Below are 17,102 nucleotides of genomic sequence, written 5' to 3' on the forward strand. Positions count from 1 at the left end.
CATGGATGTGCACTCAACTCTACAGTCTTCTATACTTAGACTGTGTTTGCCTACAGGTTGGTCGTCAGAATTGTACCTGCTATCCCTATTGAATGATCGTAAAAGACGACTTAATTTAGGATCTTATCTTTTCTCTTCTTCCTAACTTACTTTGGGCGAGACACACCAAAGTCTATAAAGTTTGTAGTTTGAGCTCCTGCTTAGCGCTCCGAAATAAGTGAGTGGGATAACTGTTTCGCCCGTTTCAGTATAATATGACCGGTTGGTGTGTGATTGCTTGGTGTCTTCGGCGGCATGCTCCAGTGGTATTGCACTTAAAAATGGTAAGAGATCCACTATACAAGAAGACCAAACATGAATATACCGCAGTCTCCCGAAACACAGACCACGCACTTCATCAACACTACACACCGCATACATGGGAGGTCATGACCCTGGCTGCTATATTCAATGATCTCTCCAACTTTACATTGAAGTCGTTGTGGTCATAAGTTACAACTTAATTTAACGTCATAGTCTGCTTTCCGTTACGATAGGATAGACTTTTTCTTGATGAATGTACGGCGGACTTGCAATACCCCACTTGACACCAAAAGAAAGATATGCATATATATGTTACAAGCGGTAACATACGTGTATATGGGCATTCCATAGTAGATTAGCGAGACGAGATCCTGATAGAAATTGAGTGGAAACGACCATAACTAGTCACATTCAAACAGCCTCTTATTGGCTGCGCTTAAAACTTTACGCCGCAGTATAGACCAAACGTTACATGATCGGTTATCACTGTTTGTTGTAAATGACCATGATCATCGTTAATTTTAAAGTATGTAATTATATTAAGGGGCGAAAAGCGTAATTGATATTGATAAACGATCAGTCGCGCAATCTGACATTAATTCTGGCGAATAAAGAAGACAGCTTGTCATATAATACTGTGACGCAAAATACAAATTCGTCCATAAGTCATTCATTCATCGCGTTTATACGTCAGTCCGCGGCGTGAATATATTATATACAATAAATGTGTGTCTTCATCATTATCAAATGTTCACTCTGTGGACAATTTTTTTAATTTCTTCTAAGTAAATGACTAATTAAACATACACTCATCCATAACGTGTTATAGATACAGGAGATAGACAAGCGTTTGACTTATATTATAGACATTACATACCGTTTTATTTTGTACGGTAGTTCAATAGGGCGACACCTCCATGTTTATATTTGATCGATTCGATTTTCATTGAGTAAAACGTTCAAACGTATTTCTTTTTGTGTTGCCGAACTAAATACAACATGTATTTCCACAATATATACATCCATCATTTAAATATATGATTCTTCTTCTGCTAAAATAACCGGCCTGTTTTTCCAAAACATTTCATATTAAAACTAATGTCCTTTCTTCACTTAGTTATTTTCCGAAACTGAAAAAGTTTTATATTTTATATGTTATTGCTATCTGTGTTGGTTGATGCAGTTATTTAGCTGTTTGTGTAAGATTGAAAATCTTCGTTAGAAATGTAAACTGCTATATTTCAAACCTATGTTATAATGTTAAATTTTCGATTGCGATGATCACTATTCAGTTAAAAAGGTCTGTTGTAATTGCGTAGGCCAAAGTTCATTACAATTGAAAACAAAATCACCTGCAATAAAGAATGGCCTATTTCCATGCTTACCTGCAATAACTATAAATGCAGCATGTACAGTATGAATGGTTTGTTTCCGAGGAAGCTCAACTACGAACCGATCTGTGCTGCATGTCTCTTTTTCTGAATATTCTACAGATGTGACTTTTTCAGCTACAAGCTGACATAAATTATTTTATTATTTATTTTGTAGTCAAGAAATTTTAAGTCTAGAATTGCCTCGAATTATTTAAAAATGTATTAATTGTTTGAATGTTTAGTCATTTTCGTCAAAAGTTTCTTTGGTGTACAGTTATGTCTGTCGTTCAACTTATCGGCCTGTTGCCTATTTGGGTTAAAGTCGGAGATGACGAGTAGGCCTATTTGTGCCAGTGTGTTGTCTATTTGCTAACAGTAATATGTGACTGAAACAGACGGTATTTGGCCTCTAACTCTATACAATCGTCTTTCGTGCATCGCAATATGACGCTGTGTCGTCCAATCAAAATTATTTACATTTAAATCTGTATTTGAATGAAGAAAATTACATTTCATCATCTCATAACCCCCTTTTCATAAAGCACGCGAAGAAATGTTTTGATATAACAGCGAATGTTTTGATTTCAGCGAACTAAGAACTTTTTGATCATAAAATAATTAATTTCAATAACTGAGCGGTTGTTAGCTCGAACTGACGTCATTCTAATGTATATTAGGGAGACACCCGAATACTAAATATTCCATATAAAATTCTGGTTATTTGGTCGAGTTTTACAGTATTATATTATTCTACTTTTGTAAATAATCGGGAATATTAATTTTTCTCTTTAGCAACTTCCCTTCCACCTTTCTCTGAGTCAATAGTGTATTGGTCAGAGAGAAAATACATTTTCTAGCTTGAATGAGATCCACAGTTAAACCTTCCCGGTTGTTGATTTCAAATTTCAATATATGATATAAACATGTTAACCAACATTTTGTTCTTGTTATTAAAAATAAATTATGGACATTTGGTGAGGTACATAAGGTGTTACATTAACCGAATATAATCAAACATTAACACTCGAGACGCCAGATAACACTGAATTAACACCAAGTTGGCCTAAACAAAGATCCGTAATTCTTTGTGGGGTTATGACACGTCAGCAAAAGAGACAGGGATGCATTTTCTAACAAAATCAGCTATACCGAGTTTGCTGTTGTTAGCTGATCCAAATCTCATTTGAAATCAGTTGTTTTGTAATGTTTTATGCAACTGTATTTGAAACATGATAAAAATCATTTATTATTTGATACCTTTACACGTAAATACCATGCCAAATGGTTTTAATTATTAAGTTTTGCAGATTTCTTTGTTAGTTTGTATATATGTGTCGCAGCTCAGTTGACAAGCTATTATATCGATGAAAACTATTCAGACAGTTTTCTTACTCAGGAATCGAAATAATGCGGCCATTTTGCTGATCTTGCACGACCAATGAAGAAAAATACGAAAGATATGCTGGCATATATTCTTTTAAGTTTGTTGATTTTTAATGATACCCATATATACGTTTCACAATGTACGAACGAAGGGAGCTAACTCTAGCCGTATATACCCAATAGTTCTAAGAAATTATTTGAACTGGTTTTTATAATCATTATTTCAAATGACTAAAAAAATCATTGATTTAAAGCCAGAATTCGCAAATTAGGAAAACTCACAGGGACTGGCATCAATTTCCAACTAATAGTCAAGATATGTAATGACCGTAGGTTGAAAATTTATGCGAAGTCCCTGTGGGAAGTCCCTGTGGGAAGACTAACGGCGAAAACGAAAATTGGGTTGGATTGAGGAAGTCATTTTTACTAATGTTGACAAGATAAATGAAATATAAGGGAGAAAAATCAAAATGGCTCCTGAATTGTAATTTCGTTTAAATCCCGTATGAAAAAATACGAAAACATTAACACAGCTTGAACCAAAGCCACATTTTTATACATCACTGCTCTTTAGAGCATTTGAGCGAAACTTTGAAAGACTGAAACCTAAAAGATGATTTTTAAACTGAATTGCAGAAGAACGAACCGAAATTTAACCTTACTGAAAATTAATGTTTATCTATGATGTTATTGAACAATTAGTAAAACTATTAATTACCTTAATATAGCTCAAATATTATGACTGAACATTTCCCAAACAAAAGTGAATAAATACTGTATCATAAATAATATTTATAACGTCTGAATATGTCTCGTTCGAAAGCTTAAGATGGTGTTACAGTACAAACTGTTTGTGTGATATCCTGTGTAAAACTATGTAAACATTTCTGTCGATGATGCATTTTTTAAATCCAAACTCTAAAACCTCAAAAATGAAACATAATTCTGTACATGGACTAAGTACGATTACAAGGCATAGAAGCAATGATAGTAAAGTATGTTTAAAGTGAATAGTCGGGCAAAGAAAACCAGGCTAAATGCGTTCATTGGCCTTCCAAAAGTTCTCACATATTAATACGACGGCTAAGTTCTGCTTAGTTTCCCAGTTCTGACCATTGAAATAAAGAAAAGTTGAAAGCATTGAAAGCGAGGCTGCGTGGAAATGTAACCACGGACATAGTCAGCCGGGAGGACGTTTTAGAATTTCCATACTTTAAATTAATTTCTTCGTACGCAGACAGATTTTGACGAGAGATTTTATTTTTCCATTTCATAAGAAATTATACTGGATACATTCACACCATTTTTACCGACTTTAGCCAACCTTGCCCGACTGTTCACTTTAAATATGTGTATTAGTCTTCAATCCACTATCAGTTACTTGTAAATAGGGACGTATATTCAAACACTGAAACATTATGTCGTGTGTCGACAGTCAACACAATAATCTCTATAAGAAGTCGGCTGACTACCCCAATGGGAGTAACTCTGTACACAGTTTGTCGGATTGTCTGATTACTAAAAGTACTTATACCTATGGTATTGTAACCTCTATCGATATAAAACCGGGTAAGTCGGTGCCAGCACTTAGTTCCAGATTTTACTCTTAAATGGAATGTTTGTCAACATGTTTTAAATGGACATTAAATAAATTGAAAATAAATCCTATCAAAGTCTTAAGAAGAAAATTAAACATGTGAATCCTTTAGCGGATCCTCTACACTTATTCGTGTTCAGATGTCCCAAAATAGCGCTGTTGAGACTACGTTGGGTACATTATAAGTTATTTATAGACAAAAGGTTATCATTAAGTGATGTCTTCTGTCTAGCTGACTTTATAAATAGATGCGGGGGTGATTAAAGTCTCATTTGACAGCAATCGGTTGACGTGCCTAATTCAGCAGTATCGATCAACATGAACACGTGCCGGTGTAGGAGTCCCCAAAGGTAATTTGTCACAAAAAGACGTTCTTGTAAAGGTACCGTCTGTTAGACCGACTATGACCTATTTATCGGTAAGACCAGATATGTTTCTATTTTAGACCACAGTATTTATTTGTGTTTGTTTACTTGCTTGCTTAATATATTTTCCGTTCGTACGTCAGCACGCTTTTAAAATAGTTCATTAGTATCATTTGCGAAAATATGTGTTGGTTTATTTTAATTTTGCATTTGGTAGGTAATTTATATAGAAGAATCAAGACAAAATCGCGAGAAATTAGATAATATGCCAGCCAAAAAGTCTTATTACAGAAGTACAGACGTACAAATTTATATATGTTACAATAAAACACAAGCGCATTAAGGTAGAAGGTCCTTTTTAGAGTGTTTTCCTAGTTAGAATTACATGTTCAAAAAATGAAACAAAAAATACATTCATATACCAAAATTTTCATTAGGAAACAGTCTATACATGTGGTGAATAAACTATTATCTAAAAACACTTCTGATATGTTTTAGTACCTCAAAATTATTGACATTTTGCTGAAAATCCCGAGAATTTGTGAAGTCATATATTGTTGGAAAAGGAACTAAAATATTTATAATAATAGTTATTTTCTAGGTCATGTTATGCCTTTGGTTAAATACTATAATAATGATAAACATCTAAAATTGAGTAGTAAAAGTTTGTAAACAATTGATCAAGGAATCCAAAATGGCAGCCATGGGCTACTTTTTCCATACAATATATGGCGGCCAATAGGGCAAGTACATTTGTACCACTATAAAAAAATGTTAGAATGAATACAATTTAAAACTTATTTCTTTGTAATTATTTAGTATATTTTGAAAAGAAAGAAATGTTTTATTAGTAAATTTTATGGAAACAAAAGATAAAATGGCCTTAAAGGTCACTTGAGTTACAAAAAACAGAGATCTTGACATTTTTTCGTAAAGGAGCATTCAGGACTCAAACAGATGCATATCAAAATCAAATTACCATCACATATGTTTTTTAAATTTGTATGAAATCTTATTGCAATTGAATAAGCAAAAAATAGTCAAAAGTTTTGTTTCATTTTCATGTGAAAATTATACATACAGTAAAGTTTGCTTTGGGGTAAGATCCCAAATTCAGGAAATACACTCTTTAGGTAAAAGCTATTTGAAAAAGGAGACTTTTATATGTAACGAGTATTAAATTTGAGCATATCTGCATCTTAAGAAAAATACTGTAGACATCTTTGTCAGTTTGACCACTTTTGGTCTGCCGCTCTGGTCCTATGGCTCAGAAACCATACAGATTTGTTACACTATATTTTAATCTTTGGTTTCATTACAAAGACATAATATATTTATATATTTTATAATATAACACATATATATTTATATATAGATAAAATATATATAAGTCTAACTACTGTTGGTTGAAAACTCGAGATAGGTCCCTGTGATCTCATACTGATAGTTCTAACAAAATTCAACCTTTTCCTGAGGAATAATATTGTAAATAAGTTATTCTCAAAACATGCTTCACAATCTTCCCAATGAAAATGAGTACCCTCTCCAGAGACCCAAGCTCGGGGCCATCAAATTCACAATTTTTGTCAAGATTATACTTTCGCGACCTTCAATCTATGAACATCTGATGAACTACACAGGGTGTGGACTACAGAGTATGTTCGACGACAGACAAGAGAAAACAATTAAGAAAACGTTACTTAAGACTGTTTTAAGTTATCAATAATTGAATAAACAAGTAAGCAGATTTTTTCGTCCATCTTTAATGGAACGAAAAGATGCACATTTACATACAATGTAACAAATGTTTGAATATTATAAAATTTCAAGCATTTGTCTTTTGTACTAACTATAAACTTTTGAAACCAAGAAAAGATGGTCATACGATGAAGGGCACAATTGTTATGCACATGTAATTTTCTAGCAAAAACTTAGAAAATGGTAGTGGCAATAATACCACCGATCCACCTCATCTCTTTATCCACTCGTCTGTCATTCCACAGTAATTCAGATAAAACACAAATACCATTTTAGTCAATTATGATTGTCGTTACAGTCATGTACAATCTGCATGGATGCTATTCATCAAACATTTTCAAAAATCATATTCTGTAAAATCTTTCATTTTTGTTTCCAGCTCCATATGAATCTTCTTTGTTAAAACTTGATACACATCATTCTGTCATCCCGCTCTTTTCCTCTTTTCTCCACTTCTCTGGCTTTAATTCAAAGTTCTAAAGGAAGTTCATTAGTGCTTTGTAGATCTATAGCTAGGGGTAACTGCTGTACTGCTACTTACAACTGATCATTACTGCAACTGTAAAACAAAACAAAACCCTTTGTACGTATGTAAGGAAGCAATAAAGTTGAATTTAATTTAGTTCAATTTAATTTAATTTAATTCGAGGTGTGAAAGGAAGTGATCAAATAACTTCAGTTTTTATAGTCATTTGTGCTTTGTAGATCTATAGTTAGGGGTAACTGCTGTACTGCTACTGACAACTGATCATGAGAACTGCAAATAAAAACGACATTTAATTGTGAATTTCAAATAATCATGTCCAACCGCACTTTGGAGGTTACGGTTGAGGTAACAAAGAGATAGCGGCTAACACCGGAAAAATGCAGGAATTTTGAGAGGGTTGGTCCACAAACTTGTCAAAATACGAAATTCAGCAAATAACATAGCCCATTATATAGTACTCTGTATAAATGAGACGTATTAAGCTGTCTATATTAAAGGACAATTTTGCTATGCCCCTTTGGTGTCCTTTATAGACAGGTTTGACTGTAGGACAAATTCAGTAAGATAATGCAGCTGGCTGAGAGGAATGAGAAAAATACATATATTTTTAGCCCTCCATCATCAGATGGTGGACTATTCAAATCGCCTGTCGTGGTCCGTGGTCCGTCCCTCCGTCCTTCCGTCTGTTAGCATTTCTTGTAACCGCTATTTCTCACAAAGTGCTGAAGGGATCTTTCTCAAATTTCATATTTGGGTTCCCCTTGGGCCCTAGTTGCGCATATTGCATTTTGGGACCAATCGGTGAACAAGATGGCCACCAGGCAGCCATCTTGGATTTTGATAGTCGAAGTTTTTACCGCTATTTCTCAGAAAGTACAGAAGGGATCTATCTCAAATTTCACATAAAGGTTCTCCTTGGGCCCTAGTGATGCATATTGCATTTTGGGAATGATCGGTGAACAAGATGGCCGACCGGCCGCCATCTTGGATTTGATAGTTAAGGTTTGTTACCGCTATTACTCAGAAAGTACAGAAGGGATCTATCTCAAATTTCACATGTAGGTTCCCCTAAGGCCCTAGTTGTGCATATTGCATTTTGGGACCGATCGGTCAACAAAATGGCCGATAGGCCGCCATCTTGTATTTTGATAGTTACAGTTTGTTACTTTTATTTCTTAGAAAGCACTGAAGCGATCTATCTTGAATTTTATACGTAGGTTCCCCTAGAACCTTAGTTGTCCATATTGCATTTTTGGACCGATCGGCCAACAAGATGGCCGACAGGAAAAGATCCCACTTTCCATTGTCAGACGTAGATCATTCTTTGGTGGGCACCGAGATCCCCCTGGGATCTCTAGTTAAATCATCCTTCAATGTTTTGTATAATACTTTTTTTAGTATCTGGGTTACACATATACTGCATAGCTGTCTCGTGGTTCGTTGATTAGTCTACCGGTAGCATACTTAAATAATAAAGGAAAAAATAATTTTCATAAAGGAAAACTTATCAATGCAATATTTTACTAACTGTATGTATGTGTGTGTTTTATTCATTTTTGTATGGTAATAAACTATCACTTTTGTAGCAGGTATAATAAAGATGACACTACAGCCTCCTAGCTTCAGGCTAAAGGGAATTTCTCTTGAACTAAATGATCTGGTAAAGTGACAGACCAGTAAGACCGGGTAGCAGGTTCAAGTCCACCTGGCGGCACAGTCTCACCATGTTATAAAGTAATATCATTACATGACAATCAATGTCCACGATCAGCTTGCTTTGGTCAGGAGACATAAACTTTTTACCATTAATCAGCATATATCAATTGATGTTTTATATTTCAAATCAATATTTGTTGGGAAAAAAACTACAGAATCCTAAAAAATAAATTAATTAGAGAAGAACCGGGATAAATACGCATGATTCCCATCGAGTGCCCGACCAGAAATGAGGAATAGAACCCATGGAGGTGTTCGGAGTGGAAATCTGCATGATCCGTCGGCTAAGTGACAGCACAGGCATTTGGCTCTATAGACATTTTTCTCTCTATATATATATGTATTATTGTGTCACCGTTACACACACACAAACATATATAGAGAGAGAGAAATGCCCTTAAACTTTAAAGAATTCCTTAACTTAGAATTCTCCACTGGGACACATTACAGAAGTTAAAAAATCTCAAGTTAAGGAGTCTTACTTAACTCCTGTAATGGTTTCCTATGTGGAAATTTACGTTCAGGAATATGATATAACAATTTGACACTAAAGTAGTGACCATATGGAATGTTTATTTGTATTTGTGATAGTGGATGGCAACAGGGTAAAGTAGTGTATGTAGCCTTAAAACTCTGGCGTTCCATACGATTGGCTCGAGTGAGAGATACATAAATTAGCCCCTTGAAAAGTGATAAAGATAGATTTATGAAATTAAGATTAATTTCATGAAATATAAATTATATGTATAGATAACAAATAACTCAAAGAAACATTGTGCCAAAATTGTTTTAATACGTGCTATTTTGGAGGAGTAAAACGAAAAAATAACGCGCTCGGGTTTAAAAGTTCGGGCTCGGAGCGGGCTACATTGCCGAAAGGTACAGTATAGTAGGCCGGGTACGTATATTCTTTCTATGTTTAGCCCCAACCTCCGGGTTGGTGCTTTAGAAAAAAAATGAACTTCCGACAGACCGATTTAGCCTGTCCGCTGGCAACAGGCAACGAAAAGACTTGTGTCTGATGAGGTGAGGTTAATTTTCACTTCTGTAAGTGAAGACATTACAGAAGCTTATCATTTGTTGTACAGCTGTTGTGTATCATTAAGGATTAAAGTCTCTTTCTGGTGGTTTTATCGAAGGATAAAGTTGAGTAGGGTATCGATATTTGGAATGGACCGCGATTAAACTTTCGGAGAAAATGACGAGGAGCTCCGATTGGAAAACTCTTTTGTGACTAAGATTATGAAGAATATCCGTCTAACGATATCTTACCTTCTAACGTTAAAATCAGGATAGTATAGTCGATAAACGATGTATTTGTCGATAATGTTTTTAGTTCGGTTTGCCGAAAGCTTGAAACCGTAGGTTTCGACAAACTACAGATGTAGAAAAAAATAATGTTGTCGGATCTTTGAATTTGGCTAGGTTAATAGAACATGATTCTACATTTATCTTTTGAGAAGCACAATACATGCCGATATGGTCTCGATCTGAATAAAATGAGATTTCATAAAAATCAAGTGATTAAAACATTTTCTGTTCGAATCCGCTAAACTTTGAATATTTGACACTAAATATACATGTGTTAAAAGGGAGATGCATAATTAAATCAAGATATTCCAATTTTGCCGAGTAATCCTCTAGTATAAAACTAAAGATACAGAAATATTTTCATCTCTCAATCGCCCCAACCCTGCTTTTCGTTCAATTTGTACAAGCTAGTATATTTCATGGATATTGCGTATGCAGATGTCTACATGTATCATGTTTAGCTAATATGATCCTCAATAAGCACTAACACGTTCGGGAAACAATATTTTATTTACTGTATACATGTACGATAAGACATAGGCCTATGTTAGCTACTGTCATTAACAGTTAGATGATGCATGTATTTTCCGTTTTGAAAAAAATGCATGGAAGTACTCTAATTCAGTTGCTTACGAAAAAGCACATGTAAGCTTCAATGTAGTGTCAACAACAGTATTATATCTGTAATATAGAAACTAAACATGTATATGTAGGCATAGACTAATTATCCTGTCTACAGTAATCAGCTGAACGTAAATCGAGGATTCAGAATAAGAGGTTTTTTTTCTTAGGCGTATATTTGCCGTATAGGTTATATTGAGGATCCAAAAATGTGTAGCAGGGTACACGTGTAGCTGTCGTGCACAATATGTCATTGTATCGAGCGCCTGTGTTGTGTTCCGTCTTCGTATTGGTCGATCGTGCATGTATTGTTATAGTCGTGTTTATATAGGGGTGTTCTATCCATTTCATTGCGGTGTACTGAAGGATTGAGTTACTGAACCTAATAGCCTAGGTTTTAAATATAGGTGGGTAATAGGAAGCAGGAAGGGGGCATGTTTACAGGTATAGGGTGGTAGGGTTGTAGGTGGGGTATGGAGGGTTGTCGGGGGATATTTTGTAAATATATGTGTTAAGTCTCGTCGTTGTTGGGCCCTTGTGTAATAGATCGTTTAATATGTAATATGTAATATGTCATTATAAATAAATATAACGTGTTATAACTTTTGTCTCGTTTTCCTTCACCGGCAAATATCAAGCAAAACCCTACAAACCTGGGTTGAAACACACAGGTAGGGAGCCGGCAATCGGATCCCCTCGCGGTAATCTTCGGAATTATAACACCTCGGGAGTGTGTGCCGAAGCCGCCATGCCATGAATCACGACGTAGTTCGAAAACCCTCGGACTTTATCTATCTGTAGGTTCCGAATAGAGAAATATGGCTGCCAATGTTTACAGTGGCGAAAGGACAGCTCAGAAAGTTTGATAAGGATACGCAAACTGAAACAAGGGCGAAATTCCTGTCAGTTTCTTTCATGATCAGTTGTCAGCATGCTGAGATAGAAAATCTTCCAGAGCAGGATTGGTGCGATACTCGTTATTGTTAGATTTCAAGTTATTTTTAATGCATTGTCATTCATTTGTATTTTTCTGAGTTAGGCCACAGGCGTCTGCATTTGGTTTTGGAAAAATACAATGTCCTAACCCTACTATATGAACAAGGTGAGACACTCCATGAACCGGAAGTTGAGGTACGCTCCAATTCACTTTGAAATTAGACCAAATTTGACGAAAATATTGAGTGTCCGCTCGTTTAATCAACGTACCCTAATTAAGAATCCTCTTTTTGCAATGTATGCCAGGTTTTTGTCTCGAAGTTACGGTTTTTTAATATGAAACAGGACACAAAGTATCCAAGTAGCGGACGATGCATCAACTATGGAACGGAAGTTGATCTTTGAAGCAAGCAGTTTTGCAAGTTGCAATCTGATTGGTTAATTAAATTCATTGACCAATCTAATTGCTTCTTGCAACTGCTCGCTTGAAGAGTTCCAATTCCGTTCCACAGTTGAAGTATCGGAGTGTCTCACCTTGTTCATATAGTAGGGGTAGGTTATTATGTTTTTTATCAAACCAGAAACAGACGCCTGTGGTTAGGCCTAGTATTCGTAGTAAAGTTAGGAGACTTTGCAGCCGCCGTCATTGTTATTCATATCATGGGAAGATGTCTGTGTGAAATTGATATAATACGCGTATGTGATTAACTATTCATCGATTTGAAATTGCAGACATTAAAGTGACCATACAAACGTTTCTTTATGTTTTATAGTTTTGTCATGTCACCTGTGAAATTCATTTGTATCTTCTTGGCTACAGATAATTGCAGACTGAACTCCAATCAGTCAATATTTTTATGTAGAGACATAGAACACAGAGGAAACATAGGGCCTATATACATGTAGATGGATACCAAATTTATTAGGATACTATGGATATAAGTTTACTAGTTTGTAGTAATGTTAAACTTGTTAACAGCTATAACTATGAGATAGTCCAGAGGTGGATATAATGTCAGCTATATTAAACCCTCGAGTAGCTATCTGCATGAATGCACTATATGAAAAGGATCCTTTGTAGACCACCATCAATTCTTTTAATCAAATAACTCTTATTATCAGGTACTATGGCATATTTATACCCATTGAATACGGATATCTTTATTTCAATTACAGATATCTTCAATTTATTTTAAATAAATATGTCTTTGAATTTAGAAATGTAACAATTCTGTATTTTACAGATATCTGTAATATAATACAGATATTTGTATAATATATACTTATAGCAATAAATATAGATATCTGTATTTTACATGAAGATATTTTGTTAATTCAGATATCTGAATTTGTGAACTGAAGAAATAAAGATAAAATGGTTTAAAATCAGAAAATGGATTGAATTCTTCTGCCCATTCATATATGAATATGAATCTATTTGTGGACATGCAAGTACCCTTTCCACACTTGTTTTATTTCCTATAACTGGAAGATGCCACTTATTCATTTAAGGATTATATATGACCACATGTTGTGGTTGATCATAACTTATAACTATGGCTTAAATTATACCTTATATAGTTACAGATTTCATTTAAAACATAACACCCAGTCACATATCAAGCTCCTCTTTATCTATTTACACTCCTCATGTGGTTACATGTATGTTTAAGTTTAGGCCTACAAGTCCAAATAACAATAACTAGTGCATGTACAGTAAAACATTTTGTAACGAACACTCTTACAATTAAGTTCAATAGCACACAGTAATTTTCAGTCCCTATCAATATTCCTATACAATATCTGTAATGTGTGTTTACATATAATGGGTTTGGGTTTCATTTGTTCAACCTCCTATTAACAGTCAGGGTCATGTTAGGATGTGCCAGGTTTGTTGGTGGAGAAAAGCAGGAGTACCCGGAGAAAAGCCACTGACCAGCGGCCTGTTCCTGGCATTACCTGGATTCGAACTCGTGACCCAGTAGTGAAGGGCTTGTGGTATTAAGTCAGAGACATCTTAACCAGTCGGCTACCGCCGTGTGCATATTTCATAAGGAAAAAGTGCTTATTAGAACATTTGTGTACATTCGGTTTATTATATCATTCGAGACTTTTGATTACCAAATTTTGCTAAATCATTTTAATATTGTGTAATAATATTGTACTAAAAATTCTATGATAAATTCATTTACTTTCTATATTGCTATTCTTAACTCTTTGATTTATTGTTGTTGACTTAATTCTGAGTAGTAATTATATCTATTTATTGTGTGGTGTTAACCGAGAAGTATTAAGGAGACCGGTCCAACCAGGTGTGACACGTATCCCCCAGGACATTGGACAATTAATTCACCTGTAAGACCACTGACACTTGAATTCTAAATGCCATCTAGATCTGTTTATCTTCCGTGTTTTTGATATTGTTATATAATCATATGTGTTATGCTTTGTGATGAGTTAGTTAGGGTCTAGAGCTCGGACGACACGGGTCGATTTTCGGATACTCCGGGAATCGCCTACCGACTTCTAGGAAGTTACATTTAATAAATTCATATTTGGAAAAATATTCTGCATCTTTGGAGTTCGTCCTTTTAATCGAAATATATCACAACGACGTCATCTCCGTTGTGAAAGATTGGTGGAGCTATCCGGGTTGTACCCACTTTTTAGCTGGGTACGCTTTCCAAGTACATGAAGAGCCAAGCGAGAGATTCCCATGATGACGACTTTCTATCAAAGATGCACTCCTCAGCAATTCTGGAATCCTACCGGAACTGGACGAAGCAGCTGGACCTTATCGAGTAACAGAAATTGTACCCGTTGTGGCCTCACCTTTAGTTATGGTCATCTTAGTGTATGTCCTGCTTTATTATCCCAGTGCTTCAAGTGTGGAAAAATTGGACACTTTTCTAGGAACTGTTTCTCAAGTGAGTTTCGTTTCAAAACAAGTAGGCGTCATAATGGTCTAAGGACAATCGATTCGAGGAATCAAACGGGAATTCAGAACGGCAGGGACGCCGGAATTCAAAATAACAGAGACGCTACGTATCCGCAACTGTCTGGGATGTTGCATCGACACGAGAAACAGAGAAGGAACAAGTGTAAATCCCGCGCCAAAAAGAGGAGAGACAAGGAAAGAATATCAGCTTTCAAAGAGAGGAAAAGTCTTCAAGGTATGCTACCATTTTCAACTATTTCGGACAATGAAATATCTAACATATGTAACTGGAATGGAATAGCAGATCAGAAAATAATAGCAAAACTTCGGCAGCAAGTTTCTAAACTATCAGAAGAGTGCGAAAAACTTTCTAAGGATGGATTACAGCAGAAATGTTCCCAACAGTGTGAGTGCATCACATTTAGTGAAGAACTCGCCATATTACGAATGGAGAATTCGAGACTACGGGAAGAAATATCCGAGTCAAACAAACAGCTGGACTCAACTCTGGACATCGTTCGAAACAGCGAGGAAGATAAGAAAACCTTTTCGGACCTAATTCAAAAACAAAAGTATGAAATTATGGATTTAAAGCATAAATTGCACCAACTGGACGACATCAACCTTCAAAACAAAATTTATATAGCTTCAAACAATACGTTAAAAACGCAAATATATGATCTAAAGAGACAACTGGAAACGCTACAATCAACGCAACCACCCACGAGTGTTTGTTGTAATAATTGGAATTCCGGCCGAGTAAGAGGACACAGTAGAAATAACAGACCTGGCAGATATTATCGTTAAAAGAGTCGCGACGCGACATTTTTCGAAGCCGGAGGGAAATTTCATAAGGAAAAAGTGCTTATTAGAACATTTGTGTACATTCGGTTTATTATATCATTCGAGACTTTTGATTACCAAATTTTGCTAAATCATTTTAATATTGTGTAATAATATTGTACTGAAATTCTATGATAAATTCATTTACTTTCTATATTGCTATTCTTAACTCTTTGATTTATTGTTGTTGACTTAATTCTGAGTAGTAATTATATCTATTTATTGTGTGGTGTTAACCGAGAAGTATTAAGGAGACCGGTCCAACCAGGTGTGACACGTATCCCCCAGGACATTGGACAATTAATTCACCTGTAAGACCACTGACACTTGAATTCTAAATGCCATCTAGATCTGTTTATCTTCCGTGTTTTTGATATTGTTATATAATCATATGTGTTATGCTTGGTGATGAGTTAGTTAGGGTCTAGAGCTCGGACGGCACGGGTCGATTTTCGGATACTCCGGGAATCGCCTACCGACTTCTAGGAAGTTACATTTAATAAATTCATATTTGGAAAAATATTCTGCATCTTTGGAGTTCGTCCTTTTAATCGAAATATATCACAACGACGTCATCTCCGTTGTGAAACATATAACAAACTACTGAAAGTATATTTGTATAACAAGGTTGTTTTGTTGTTCTCCAGAGGTTAATTATAACCATGTTTTTTCTGTATTTTCCAATATTAAAAGTTATATATAAATAAGCGAACACTGACGACTGGTATGTATCAATTAGACTCCCCAAAATTAATATTTCAAAACCTCATAACATGATTAGATATGATTTTGGACTTAAAGACCCTACCTATAGAAGTTTCCCTCACATCTGGTAGAGGACACTCTTTTCAGACTCTCCAAGGATCTTTAGGTTATATTTGATTGGCCTAGGACTTATACTACAGTATTATTTTCCCAACGTTAACGCATACTACCAAGGAACCAATATATCACACAAACAATATATAAGTTGAATATTAAAAAGTAATAAAATCATAAAACCCCTTTGGGCTGAGACAGGATAACAAACCAGGGAGTAAAATTCTTAAGTTGTCAAACAACAAGTATACAAATCTTATCCCGATGGTTGAGATCTCCTCTCACCAAAAGAGAGTGAACGATTCTTTTTCTTTTACCCTGTGCGAGTATTTGCGAAGATCTTTACTGCCTATTAAATTGTACCTTGGTGAGATTGCCTTGTACCATGTTTAGTTGGAGGAAGCTTAATTATCCAGAGAAAATCAATAAACCGATGATCAGTACTTTGGTAGCTTTCCTATTAGGGTTCAAACTTGAAACCCAGAGTCGAAGGAGTAGTGGTACTGTTGGAACACCTTGACCACTCTGCCTCAAAATTTTTAAATGTAAAAGTAATCTATTTACTAGAGGACACATCTGATGTACTGTGTTTTTGTGTGCATTTGATAACTATGGTCAAATTTTTCTATAATATAGATCTTTACACTTTATA

Source organism: Argopecten irradians, chromosome 6, assembly GCF_041381155.1.
Source record: "Argopecten irradians isolate NY chromosome 6, Ai_NY, whole genome shotgun sequence".
Classification (NCBI taxonomy): Eukaryota; Metazoa; Mollusca; class Bivalvia; order Pectinida; family Pectinidae; genus Argopecten; species Argopecten irradians.